This window comes from Lygodium microphyllum, chromosome 22, assembly GCF_053477565.2.
Source record: "Lygodium microphyllum isolate KBCC chromosome 22, Lygodium_microphyllum_v1.1.10, whole genome shotgun sequence".
Lineage (NCBI taxonomy): Eukaryota > Viridiplantae > Streptophyta > Polypodiopsida > Schizaeales > Lygodiaceae > Lygodium > Lygodium microphyllum.
The window spans coordinates 47,120,769-47,135,237 of NC_141156.1; the positions used below are offsets into that span (position 1 = coordinate 47,120,769).

Consider the following 14,469-nt stretch of genomic DNA (forward strand, 5'->3'; position numbering starts at 1 on the left):
CACTACTCCTCAGAGGGAGTCCCTTACATATTGCCTAATGGCACGAAACACAGACATAGGGGGTCCTCCAACGGCTGAATGCCGCCACCCCTCTGCGACTCTCCTACACCTTGGGGATTGGCCCCTCGATGCGTCGCTCAACATATAAACATTTCGCACAGAATCCACTCAAGGTACCATTTAATCGTATACAGGAATGTACCATTGTCCTTACTTCTCTTTCCCCTAGACCCCACGACTAGCCTATGGCTTAGGCTGTCCTGTCTCTCACTCAACGTGGATCAAGGTCCTAATGAAAACAATTGTTGTGCATCCAGGATTTCTGATACCTTTAAACATTTCCATGATTTATGCATATTGTGGATGCTAAGTGCTCAAACAATTATAAAATCAATATTGTGCACATGTGAAAAACATCCTTTTAATGATTTTCAACTACCGTTCTTACGCGGCGTTGCACGAACCTAGCACCAAGGAAACCCTCGTGCTACTAGGCCCTTATTTTATAATTATTCACCGACCTATATGGCATGCAAACAAAAACAGCAATCTTTTCATCATCTTACTCCGCATTTAGACACATTTTGACCACTCTACCCTCCCATCGATCAAATGTTGCATTGTTGTATGGATTTATAGGGCATTTTGCCATCATTTTATGTGTAAAAAGCGGGAAAAACACACTAGAACAAGAAGGTGGGGTTGAACTGAGGCAAATCCTCATGCTTCAGTCCCCACAAGCATTCACAAACATTGTTCTTAATTTTCATTAATTTTCCGCACCCAAAATGTATTTTTCCCCTATTTTTTGTGATTTTTCTCTATTTTCCTTGTATTTTTCCTTATTTTTTGCATTATTTTATTACTGAAAATTCAAAATAGGTTATGGGCTGTGGCCCTTAGTTCCTTCTTGCAGCAAAAATGAAAATTTAGTTGGTGTTCCTATTCATTTTCCCATTTTTATACCCAGAAACATCATTTTCCCTTGATTTTCCATATTTTACGTGTTTTAGTGTATTATTTTGAGTCACAAGATGCATATTTTTTCTGATTTTCTGATTATGATCAATAAGTACTCATGGAAAACAGCAACATAAACAATTTTTAGCCCACATAAACAACATTTTATCAATCAAAAGCCATGAAATCTCAAATTTCCTTTGAAAAAATTGAATTATCGCTTATTTGCGTGTTTCGGGTTTCATGTCCATGGCTGCAAATTTGAAAATCAGCAGCCCTTCATGCTCATGACGGTCACAAATCACCATTTCCAGCCCGTGGAGCAATCCGATCGATGCCGGACAAGCCTCCATCATTCTTTCTTCTTTCTTTCTCTTCCCACATGAACTTCCTCTTAGAAGAGAGAGAGGGAGGAGAGAGAAAGACTAGATTTCTATCTCAGTATTCAGGCCATCAATTGAGGAGCGAAGGGCAGTGATAGAGTCAGCATTCAGAGGGGAATAAGGGCCAATGATCAGTTGGCATGGTTGTTCACAGGCAGCATGAAGCATCTCCATCAATATGGCGCTTTTTTCGGCGTGATGTAGGCGCCATCTTCTCCTCCTCTCTCTCTCCACGATTTGTTACTATCTTTTATGTTGCATAAAATTTCTTGGGCTCCCAAAGGTCATGCCCACTTTGGCCACTCCAATGTCCATCTCTTCAAATCTTGCCCAACTTCTTGGCCATTTCCCCATCCGGACTCGAAATTGAGCTCTGAAAAATCCTGGGCGTCCGGCTTGGCATCCCACATTGACCGATAGCTCGTGTCAACCCGCACGACTATCTGAAAAATTATGAAAAATCAACAAGTGTCGCTCGGGCACCTTTAAAGCACTTTGGTGCTTAAAATCGTCCTAGATCGAGCCGCCGCCTTTGACATTGGATATTTTTCCCTTGATATTCATAGTTTTTAGCTATTTTTATGCACTTTTCGGCACCAAAATTCCGCTCTCATTGGCGACCACGGGATAGGGCGACTCAGCCCGTCGAATCCATGAACATATCTGCACATAAATAACCAAAGAAGCATCAAACTGATACAAAACAAATATATACTAAAACTCAGCACAATGCTCCCCCTACCCCTGGACAGAACCAAGGCATGACATCCACAAGGAGTAGGCCTAGCATCATCTAATAGAAGATCCGAAGCGAGTCTCTAACCAGCTGCTCCAACACAGCCAAACTCAAAACCCTATCAAAGAGGTTGCCCTAAATGGTAGTCTGAACTACTTACCAACTAAAGACAACACAACTAGGAGCTCCTACAAGGCGAGGACTCCTATAGCCTGATCAAGGAGTATTTTCTTTCAATACAGTTCTTCTTTTAGGGTTTTTATTTTATCAACATACTTGGGCATGTAAAAAGGAGGGAGCTGAGCGTAGTGACCCAAGGAGAACAGGGCATCGGCCTCAGGACATGTCTCGGCACCCAAGAACCTACCAAGCCCTCGCAAGGCGACACTTAATCCTTTTCTAACGCTCACTTTTATTTTCGCTCTAACCTTCCTTGTTTTGTTATTCTTTTTTTTTTCCCCCAGCAAGAAGCCACCCCGAGGAAGACAAGGTATCGGCCCCGGGTCTGACTCGTCCCAAGGAACCTACCAGGTCTTCGCAAGGCGATGATTAACTGCCTATATATTTTCATTCATTTTATTTTCTTTGATAGGGGTTAGAACCCCTTTTTACACACCTTCATATTTATATTCATCTTTTAGGATGTTCAAGGTTTCTTGGCATCATTATTATTATCTTCTGGCAGGCTTCGCTAACTGCCTCACTACTAACAAGAACTCCTAGAACGGCTGCCTAGCAGGCTAGCAGAACGGGCCCACTCGGACTTCCTTCTAAAACAGGTCTTTCGATGCCTGACAATGTCTTTACAGGAGGCAATGACTACTCCGACCTCCCTCAAACATACTTAGCCTAAACCTGGGACTTCATGCCTTGGTTGTCGGTCCCCAACAAAAATGTATCCCCTCGACAAGTACAAAGACACATATAACAGGAAAGAAAGGTACTCTTAAAGGAGAGATATCACGTGGATTGGCCACAAGAAGCTTCCATCGTAGCAAAGGCTCCTCCAGGCTCCACCAAATTCCACGAATCACGAAACCTGTCCAGCACAACACTTAAAACAAAAAAACCCAATTAAACGCACCCGCCCTAGACACAGAAATGGCCCTCTTGGCCTAATGAAATCAAACATGACTTTGCTACAAAACTGAATCGGCCCTCTTGGCCTAATGAAATAAAACATGACTTCGCATAACATCCTCCTGAAAACAATTATGATAGACATCAAAGCATACCATTCCCAGGGGAACAAAGGCTCGTAGCCCTAAACTAGGTGCATTAAATTATGACCCATCCCTCGTGCGTATATCGCAAGAGGTGTTCGCATCACATGTCTTGGCAGTCCGCTTGCAAGATCCAAGGTCGTCCGAGTAATACTTGGTAACTTGGGCGCCCTGCAAAACGAATCACCCTAAAGTCCAACAGGCATTCTACATTTGCAACAGTGACATGGACCTTAGTAATGCAGCCTTCCGACTGTCTCAAACTATCATCTGCCATTCTGAGAATTGTGGAGGTATCTTTCTGGATCGCAAGACCCAACCTTTCCATCAGTTCAGAACTCATAATGTTAATAGATGATCCTGTGTCGACAATGGCATAATCTACTAATATCCCATCGACATAGGCTGCAACCCTTGGGCAATGCTTCTCAGCATGCTCGAACCAGTCATCACCAACTCGCGCAATACCCAAAGGTTCTACAATATACCCGGTACGTAGGATCTTTCTAAATTCCTTGCGTACTCCCGGGGAAAGCTTAATAAGCTGTAAAAGATTCACGTCCCGCTGACTTCACAAAGAGAGCTCGCCAAATCGAATTCATGATAGTTCGATAGAGTTCGCTTTTCACGCCAAACCATCCGCTCTTTAGGTCGCTAAACCGGATTTATTGCATCTTTTTTAACTTTCACCTTCTTCTTCGGTGATTCCTTATCGGCTTTACTTTCCATGGGCTTCAAAGGTCCCCCTTCCATGGCAGGATCCAAAACTTGCGTTCCTTTGTCGCCTTGTTTAGGGTTTCCATCGACATATCCTTGTCAGCTTCTCTATCCTTTTGACCTCTTGTAAGAACAGCTCGCAGATTAGAGGTTTCAGCATCGTTAACGCGTACAGCCTCAATCAAACTAACCCCACTACCACTTGGTAGCTCCTCCACTGTAGTCTTTGGTCGTTGAAGTATTTGTTTAGGCCCATCTTCTCGTTGGAAATCATTTCCTTGCGCACGATGATTAACAGGCCCTGGTTGCCGACTACCTCACTGGAGGGAACTTATCTTACTCCAGCAAGTAGCTGCTAAATGACCGGATTTTCCACAGATGTCGCACTTAACATTTGGGCAATTTCTTGGATAGTGTTGCCCACCACACCATTTGCAACTAAACCTCGAAGGTGCACCCTCATCTGGGTATCTACTTCCTATCAAATTTTGTTGTTTTTTAAGGAAGTTGACGTCAACAGCTATTTGTCCATACTGCTCCGTAATCATGTCGGTATAATGCTTCATCATGTCCTTAACCTTGCCAAGAACATTGGAAGCACTCGACTCATAGCCTTGGTCATTACCATGTCGTTCCATTGGCCTAACAATTCGATTAGGCAGCACTGGTTGTTGAGCCACAGGCATGGTATTAGAATTGACCGTCTAGCCTCCACCATTTGGAGCCATTTGACTGCCCGTAGGCATCGACATGCTAGGGGGAGCTGGTAATAAAGGGACATTCTGCATCATGTTCCCTCTCCCATTAGGGTTAGCCATCGCTATCCCTTGGCCACTACTGCCAATGGCCATCGCCACATTGTTTCCCAATCCTAAACCCATATTCGAATTGCCTCGAGAAGCATAGGCTGCTTGTAGTCGGGATTCCACCTCTTGTCCTCGTGTAATGGCAGTATCTATATCCCCCAAGGGGACACTACTCAACTGCAATTGGATATTAAAGTCCAAACCATGTAGGAAATATTGCAATTGGGCAGCTGCGGGGATAGGAATAGAGGTGTCCAAATTACGGAAAACCCCTTTTATTTTCTTCGCATAAGCACGAATATCCTCGTGTGGTTCTTGACGGGTCACATTGAGTACACGCAACCAATATTGCCCACCCCTTTCAGGGGCAAACTCCCTTCGAAAAGCTCCATAAAATGAATCAATATTCAATATGGTTCCGGCTTCTAAACCATGATACCATATAGCGGCTCTTCCTTTGAGAGTCATATTGAAGAACATCATTAAATTTCCTTCTTCTTGGATGCGACAGTTAAACATCAGCTTTTGAAACTCCCTAATGTGGAGTTCCGCATCTTCCTCAACTAGCCCATTAAAAATGGGCAGCGGGTAACCTAGAGCCGGCAAATCCGTCGTTCCTGCTGGAATTGCAATAGGCTGCGCCATGACGAGGATTGGATTTGCACTAGGAATAAGGGACGATGGGGTTACACCTCCCGCACTTGATGTAGACTGGCGTATGGAAGAAAGGGGAGCACTAGAGCTTCCACCTTCTCCTAACTTACTACTTGTGGCCCCAAGACCACTAGATCCACTCCCTCGTAAGGGTTCAGCACCGCTACGCTTAGGGGAATATCTCCTAAAAATTTCAGCACGTCGCCTAGCTCTTTCGTCTCTCTCTTGCTTTTGGATTTTTGCTAGACGATGCTTATCGATAAATAACGGATCAATCACAGTATCCTTTGGCATAAACTGCTAGTTGGTCCCTGGACAACCAGGATTCGAAGAACACCACTTTTAAGCGGCTCCTGGAAGACGCACCACTAATGGAACCTAGAACGGGCTGGCACTGGCTCGTGCACTAACCGGACCTCTATCTCACGTGCTCAACAACCCCACGGCCTCGCGGCCAGGAGCGCTGATGACACATACACTGCCTTCCTAGACATCTTGCATTTGTATTACGTCATTTGTAGTCCACTCTTCTCTCACCCACTACTCCTCAGAGGGAGTCCCTTACATATTGCCTAATGGCACGAAACACAGACATAGGGGGTCCTCCAACGGCTGAATGCCGCCACCCCTCTGCGACTCTCCTACACCTTGGGGATTGGCCCCTCGATGCGTCGCTCAACATATAAACATTTCGCACAGAATCCACTCAAGGTACCATTTAATCGTATACAGGAATGTACCATTGTCCTTACTTCTCTTTTCCCTAGACCCCACGACTAGCCTATGGCTTAGGCTGTCCTGTCTCTCACTCAACGTGGGTCAAGGTCCTAATGAAAACAATTGCTGTGCATCCAGGATTTCTGATACCTTTAAACATTTCCATGATTTATGCATATTGTGGATGCTAAGTGCTCAAACAATTATAAAATCAATATTGTGCACATGTGGAAAACATCATTTTAATGATTTTCAACTACCGTTCTTACGCGGCGTTGCACGAACCTAGCACCGAGGAAACCCTCGTGCTACTAGGCCCTTATTTTATAATTATTCACCGACCTATATGGCATGCAAACAAAAACAGCAATCTTTTTATCATCTTACTCCGCATTTAGACACATTTTGACCACTCTACCCTCCCATCGATCAAATGTTGCATTGTTGTATGGATTTATAGGGCATTTTGCCATCATTTTATGTGTAAAAAGTGGGAAAAACACACTAGAACAAGAAGGTGGGGTTGAAATGAGGCAAATCCTCATGCTTCAATCCCCACAAGCATTCACAAACATTGTTCTTAATTTTTATTAATTTTCCGCACCCAAAATGCATTTTCCCCTTATTTTTTGTGATTTTTCTCTATTTTTTCTTATTTTCTACATTATTTTATTATTGAAAATTCAAAATAGGTTATGGGCTGTGGCCCTTAGTTCCTTCTTGCAGCAAAAACGAAAATTTAGTTGGTGTTCCTATTCATTTTCCCATTTTTATGCCCAGAAACATCATTTTCCCTTGATTTTCCATATTTTACATGTTTTAGTGTATTATTTTGAGTCACAAGATGCATATTTTTTCTGATTTTCTGATTATGATCAACAAGTACTCATGAAAAACAGTGACATAAACAATTTTTAGCCCACATGAACAACATTTTATCAATCAAAAGCCATGAAATCTCAAATTTCCTTTGAAAAAATTGAATTATCGCTTATTTGCGTGTTTCGGGTTTCATGTCCATGGCTGCAAATCTGAAAATTAGCAGCCCTTCATGCTCATGACGGTCACAAATCACCATTTCCAGCCCGTGGAGCAATCCGATCGATGCGGACAAGCCTCCATCATTCTTTCTTCTTCCTTTCTCTTCCCACATGAACTTCCTCTTAGAAGAGAGAGAGGGAGGAGAGAGAAAGACTAGATTTCTATCTCAGCATTCAGGCCATCAATTGAGGAGCGAAGGGCGGCGATAGAGTCAGCATTCAGAGGGGAATGAGGGCCAATGATCAGTTGGCATGGTTGTTCACAGGCAGCATGAAGCATCTCCATCAACATGGCGCTTTTTTCGGTGTGATGCAGGCGCCATCTTCTCCTCCTCTCTCTCTCCACGATTTGTTGCTATCTTTTATGTTGCATAAAATTTCTTGGGCTCCCAAAGTTCATGCCCACTTTGGCCACTCCAATGTCCACCTCTTCAAATCTTGCCCAACTTCTTGGCCATTTCCCCGTCCGGACTCGGAATTGAGCTCTGAAAAATCCTGGGCGTCCGGCTTGTCATCCCGCATTGACCGGTAGCTCGTGTCAACCCGCACGACTTTCTGAAAAATTATGAAAAATCAACAAGTGTCACTCGGGCATCTTTAAAGCACTTTGGTGCTTAAAATCGTCCTAGATCGAGCCGCCGCCTTTGACATTGGATATTTTTCCCTTGATATTCATAATTTTTTAGCTATTTTTAAGCACTTTCTGGCACCAAAATTCCGCTCTCAGATCATGGAGCTACCGGAGTGCGCGGGAGAGGAGGTAACTCGATCGGCATGGAGGTAAGCTCACTACACCCGTACATATGGATGGCGCGTCGGCTATGTGAGAGGTAGCCATTAGTGCTCGGCTTGGAACGCTTGAAACAATAAGCGGTCTGTGGGTTTGGCGGTTGAGCGTGAGCTCCCACAATGATGCCATTGAAGATGCTAAAAGAAAGTGCCCTCTCTTTATCATCGATGATATCATCAAAAGTACTAAAAAGCAAGCGTTCTCTCTTTACCCCTCCCCCCCCCCCCATTACAATATAAATAGGGATAGAGTGCCACATCAAAAAATACGATGACTCGTACATAAGTCTCTCTATTGTTGATGCAACAAAGCTCTGTTGCAATTAGTTGAGTCTCTCTCTCTCTCTATCTCTCTCTCTCTCTCTCTCCACACCTACACGAAAGCACTGTTCAAATCCATCAAGCTTCTTCTATGGCTCCTTAGAGACATCGAGATGTTGGGCAAGGTCATGCTCGGAGAACTCCTCAACACAAGGAAATAACCGCTATTGTGGGAACTTGACACGAAGCTAAAGTGCAAGCGAAAGTTGCCCCCGAATCCATTCAACCCGAATGACCGATTATTCCACAACAAACCGAGGTTGTGACCATAAACAGTAATCACGATGGATGGCTGAACGAAGATAATTAGGTTTAGTACATAAGAAAAGGATTACTTTTAAGCTATTAGCTCTATAACTTTCTAATGAGGGACAAGTTAGTTTTTTATATAGAATACAATCAATTAGAACGCACTTAAACTTATAAAAACATGTTATAAGTATTATCAATTGCTTTTTAGGAAAGAACATGAGAATGGATTGAGGGGATTGATTCTATACATCGCATACATTCACAAGTGTGTTAAAATTTTCTTATGGTTATGATTGCTTTTGGATTTTTGAATGATGAATTATGGCTCTTATGATTCCGTACTTGCACAAACGGACGAGTGGTGGATTATAGTGGTTAAGGATGTTGGGGTCCCCAACCCAATGCTCCCTAACACTCTGCAGAGTGTGAAAAAACTCACCTCTGTGTGGGGATCCCATGTTCTCGAGGGAGGTAGGTGTTTTTGGTATTCATCACTCGAGCACCTGAGAGGGAAAAGGACCAAGTGATAAGTATCCTTGTTATGTAGGACAGATCCTGAGGCTTAGGAAAACTTAGAGGGGCTCTAAGCCAGTTAAATCCCTATTGAATGCCTCAGGGAAGTTATTATATGTATATCATCTACATCATGTACGTTCAAGGCCGATTTATAAATATCCTTATCTATGAATTTTTATTGAATAAAACATTACTCTTTTCTATTCAATCTGTAAATAGTCCCTTTATATTACATTCTTCTGTATGTAAAAAATATATAAAAATGGTATTTTAAAAGTACCTTATTTTGAACCCATGTGATGCACACATATATTCATGAGTAACTTACCTGAGTTGACTATGGACGGAGTGTGATCACATATAGCTCAATCCCAAGGGATTGGATGGTCCTATCCTAGGCTGGACAGTGTCTTTCTATGGAAAGATGGATTTTGTACCACTCTGCAGAGTGATGGTTCTGGATGTTACTATAAAATAAAATATTTGATTTTCAAATTGTTTATTATGTGCTAAAGATTGAGTTTAACGAACCCAGTTTAAGGGTATAATAAAAGAAAGATGATTTTATATGTCCAAACAACGTGGTAGTATGCTTTGCTAATTAGAAAACTAAGCAAACCCAATCGAGGAAAGTGGGAGGCCTTGATCCTAACGATCGAATGCCTATGGCTAGGTGGACCCGATAAGTCTCAACACTAGATAGAACTAATTAAATCGTGACCCTCCCAATATCGGTAGGATTAGTTACCAGGTTTGACACCATTTTAGGGGGTCGGAGCTAAGATTTTACCTTATGGGTAGGGGGATCGAGTTACATTCTCCCCCGTCTCTCACTCTCTTTGAACCAAGTGCGGTGTTAACCTCACTCTTGCCTTTGATTGATTACAAAGTGGTCTTTCTTAGGTGGGCATTAGATTGCTGATAGGGGTGATGTGTCCACACTTCCCCTGAGAAGTTGAATCGAGATTCCCATGTTTGACTAAGTCCTAGGTTTTCCATGGGGAGACTAGAGGGTGATGTGCATGGATATGAATTTCAATCGACTACTAAGAGGACTCCTCCAAGTCTGTTGAAGGAGGCACCTCATATAGAGTGTGAGAGCACAACACCCAATGCAATAATCTAAAGTGTAAGGTGCAAGTACAAAGTAAAAGCCTTAAACCTTAGGGTTATAAGAGGGTGTTCACACCTAAAGAGTGTAAAACATGATAAGTGCCTAAAACTGTGTAATATAGGCACATAAAATAAACAAAATAAATTTGGGATAAAAACCCTCTCGTACATGGAGAGTAAAAAGTGCCCCGATGTCCTATTGAAGATCATCGACACTCCTTTGTGAAGGTAGACATGAGTCAAACCCAATAAACCCCCCTAGAGTGAAGAGTGATCATCAAGATACAAGGGTCATCCACCAAAGGGGATCAAATTTAAAGCATTGAAAAATGCTTCAAATTTGTCACGAGGAAGAGCTTTGGTAAAAATGTTTGCCACATTATTGGTGGTAGGATAGTAGACAAGGCTAATATCACTTGCATGTAGCCTCTCTCTTACAAAGTGATAATGGATCTCAATGTGTTTCATGCATGCATAAAACACTAGGTTTCGTGCCACTGCAATGGCACTTTGATTGTTAGTGAACAAAGGAGTAGGCTCCATGACAGATACATCCAAATTAGCTAACAAGTGTCTAAGCCATACACATTCAACTGTGGTAGTGAAAGTTGCCTTGTATTCAGCTTCACATGACAATGTGGCAACAGTGGATTGTTTCTTGCTTAGCTAAGAGATGCAAGATGAGCCAAGAAAGAAATCATTCACACTAGTGGAGTGACAAGAATCATAATCACCAACCCAATCAAAATCATTGTAAGCATATAAGTGCAGTGGTCCCCCCTTGGCATAAAGCAATCCAAGAGTCATAGTACCCTGCAAGTAATGGAAAACACGCTTGACAGCTTGCCAATGTGGCATACATGGTTTATGCATATATCTGCTCAGGGTTGAAATAGCAAACTATATGTCCAGCCTTGTGTTGCATAGGTAGATAAGACATCCAACTATTGGAGCATATGTATGGATATCAAACAAGTCATTGTCATCATGCAATGACAACTTCAATCCATGTTCCATTGGTGTACAAACTGGCTTGCAATCTCATAAGCCAAACCTCTCAAGAGGTTTACCAATGTACCTCGACTATGACAATCCAATGCCTCTAGCATCATGAATGAACTAAATGCCCAAGTAATGGTGCAAAGCCCCTAAATCTGACATCTCAAAAGTTTGCTGCAAATTTGTTTGAAAGATGAAATGTGATCAACATGTGTCCCTACAAGAAAAAGATCATCAACATATAGACATACTAGGTGCTCCGTGCCTAGGCTCGCCCCGGCACTTTGCGTCGGGGCGGGCACGATTTTTTTGGGGGGGCGGGTGCTGGATGCATGCCACCCGCCCTCATGTTCTCTTTGTTTTTTGTGGGGGGGTGGGGGCTGCCACGTGGCACCCACCCCCCACCTTTCCTTAACTAATAGTAATCAGCAGGAAGCGGCTAGACCAGTAGACTCTTCTGCTTCTAGTGTGTAGGGAGAGATGCTCTGAGGGTGGTGAAAGACGCTATCGGGGTCCACTTGCGCCTTGATCTGCGCCAGCCTTTTGAAGTTGTCACCGAAGTAGCAGGGGCCCCATGTGGCAGCAGCACCCGCATATGTGGTGTTCTCTCCGAGGTCAAGGTCTAGGTACCCGACGTAGGCCTACCTGGGGTTTTGCGACACGAAGGGCTCCATGTAGTCGTGGAGGGCGTGGGACCACCGGAGCATAGCAGGCTCTGAGAAGAGGACGTTGGTCCAGTCGGCCTGGTACTGCAGGACGAAGAGGTTGTCGTGCCGGTGTGGGAAAGGAGTATGGTTGGACAGGATGGCGGCCATGGCCCCGCCATAGGGCTTGAACAGGATGTTGCTGGCCGCCGGGTTGGCCTCTATGAGGTCAAACCCCGTCTCACGCGGACCTCGATAGGGGTGTCTGAAATAGTTCTTATCCAGCAGCAGGCGTTGGGCTAGCCCCTCGAGGCTGCCCGCACGTCCCACATTCGCCACCACCTCAATCCAGTTGCCCTCACTGCACTCCCCTTCCGTCAGCCCCAGCTCCGAGAAAATGTCCGTCACCAGCTCTAGCGCCTCCTGCAGCTCCCCCATGTAGTAACCGTAGACCAGCGCCACCAGCTTCTCCGACGTCGTCTGCCCACCGTAGAGATAAATCACAATCTGCAGCTCCGGCGGAGCCATGCTCGGTTGGTGCGGTTGGCACACAAGGCGTTGAAAGCTCGGGGCCACCGTCTGCCACGCATGGACAATCTCAGCAATGTCGGTGCGGTTGGCGTGCAAGGCGCACGGCCGCCAACTGCAGCTTCCAAGCCACCACGATGCCGAAGCTGTCGCCGCCGCCACCGTGGAAGGCCCAGAACAGGTCCTCCCCCATGGCCGCCCTGTCCAGCAATGCGCCGGTCGAATTCACCAGTAGGGCGTCCATGACGTTGTCGACGGCCAGGCCGTGCCGGTGCGACATGAAGCTGTAGCCGCCACCGCTGATGTGGCCGCTAGCGCACACCGTCGGGCAGACGCCGGCAGGAAAGCCAAGCTCCGGGCTGGCCTGAGAGCTGGCCAAGGGTGGCGCCGGCCTAGACCCAGGCGGTGCGGGCGTCCATGTCGACGTCAACGCGGTCAAGGTTCATGAGGTCGAGAAGAAAGAAGGGGGAATCGGCGGTGAAGGAGAGGCCCTCGTAGTGGGCGCGATTTTTGCGGGGAGTGGGTGCTGGATGCGTGGCACCCGCCCCCGCGTTCTATTTGTTTTTTGTGGGGAGGTGGTGGGCTGCCACGTGGCACCCGCCCCCACCTTTCCTTAATTAATAGTATAGATGACCACCAAGGATCCCCCCTCTTTACATACATAAAGGGTAGACTTTGATGATCTATTTATGAACCCTTGATTGAGTAAAAAAGCATCAATCTTTTCATACCAAGCTTGAAGAGCTTATTTCAAACAATATAAAACCTTTTTCAACTTACAAACCAAGTGTTCAGATCCCTCAATTGCAAAACCAATGGGTTGTTGTACATACACTTCTTCTTGATCTAGTACAATCAGTAATAGGAGCATCCAAATGACTATCTTTCATAGTTTGTAAATACCATATAGGCATTTGCCTAGCCTTCTAATTGTATACAAGCTCTTGTTGAATTTCAAATTCAACACCTTGCTGAATATCTAGATCAGCCATGGCCTAATTTTTTGCATTACCCAAAGGAGTAGCTCGCTAAACATTAAGTTCACTTGCTGAAGCTCTAGGTATATCACTGAAAGAAATGGGAAGTAGACCTTCAAATACATCATTGGAAACCTAATATGCGTCAAAAGCAACAAGGGATAATTCTACTTTTTCATCAAAAAATCACATCCCTACTAACAAATACCTTTTTAGAGACAGGATCATATAGCCTATATCATTTGCTCTCATTACTGTACCTCACAAAAATGCATTTAACATCCTTGTTATCCAACTTCTTCCTGAGTACCTTGGGAATGTGTGCATATGCAAGTCACCCAAACGTATGAAAATGCCCAACAAAAGGCTTTCAACTATTTTAAGCCTCAAAAGGCATGACTGGAGCCCCAAGAGGAACACCAAGGAAAAGGGAATTCTCTTGCAAGAAAATCTATCTTGTAACATCAATAAGCTTGTTTATTAGGTTTCATATGATCACAATGAAGAAAAGAACACCAGGCACAACAAATCTTCATGCAGGATCATGTAGATCTCCCACGGATTTGATAGAATCAACCATATTCTTCAATATCTTCACAAAATCCATCAATAGAACAAAGAAAGCAAAGGAATACACCATCTTTGAATGGAAATACATCACATAGTATTCATCTTCAATATCTTCATAGTCTTCTCTCTCAATCTCTCATATACAATCACTCTGTTTTAATAGAATTGACTATCCCTGACTCTCTCTCTCTCTCTCCATCAATAGTACATCATATCCTCACTACAATCTCTCATAATCACTCTCAATAATTCTTCTTAGGTCGTGGATACCCCTCCCAAGAGGTATGTCTGATATGAAGAGTCACCAGAGCCACTACAGTGTCCTTTCACAGCTCACTATTGTCACTTCACTCCAGTCTTTACTTGAGTCTTCAGCAGCTACTTCTTTCACTTCTTTTAGCTCTTTTGCACTTGTATTCACCTCTTTCCAAGGCTAGAAAACTTTCCCAAGCTACATATACATTCTACAGAACACCTACAGAAGCATACAGAGCAGTCACAGTACAGTACCAGTACAGCTATAG

The 14,469-nt window shown here is 44.1% G+C and overlaps 1 pseudogene; it reads right to left on the reverse strand.

Annotated features, from left to right (window-relative positions):
* Positions 1–11,651: 11,651 nt before the first annotated feature.
* Positions 11,652–13,390, reverse strand: LOC148017107 (berberine bridge enzyme-like D-1 pseudogene; annotated as a pseudogene).
* Between the last annotated feature and the right edge of the window lie 1,079 nt (positions 13,391–14,469).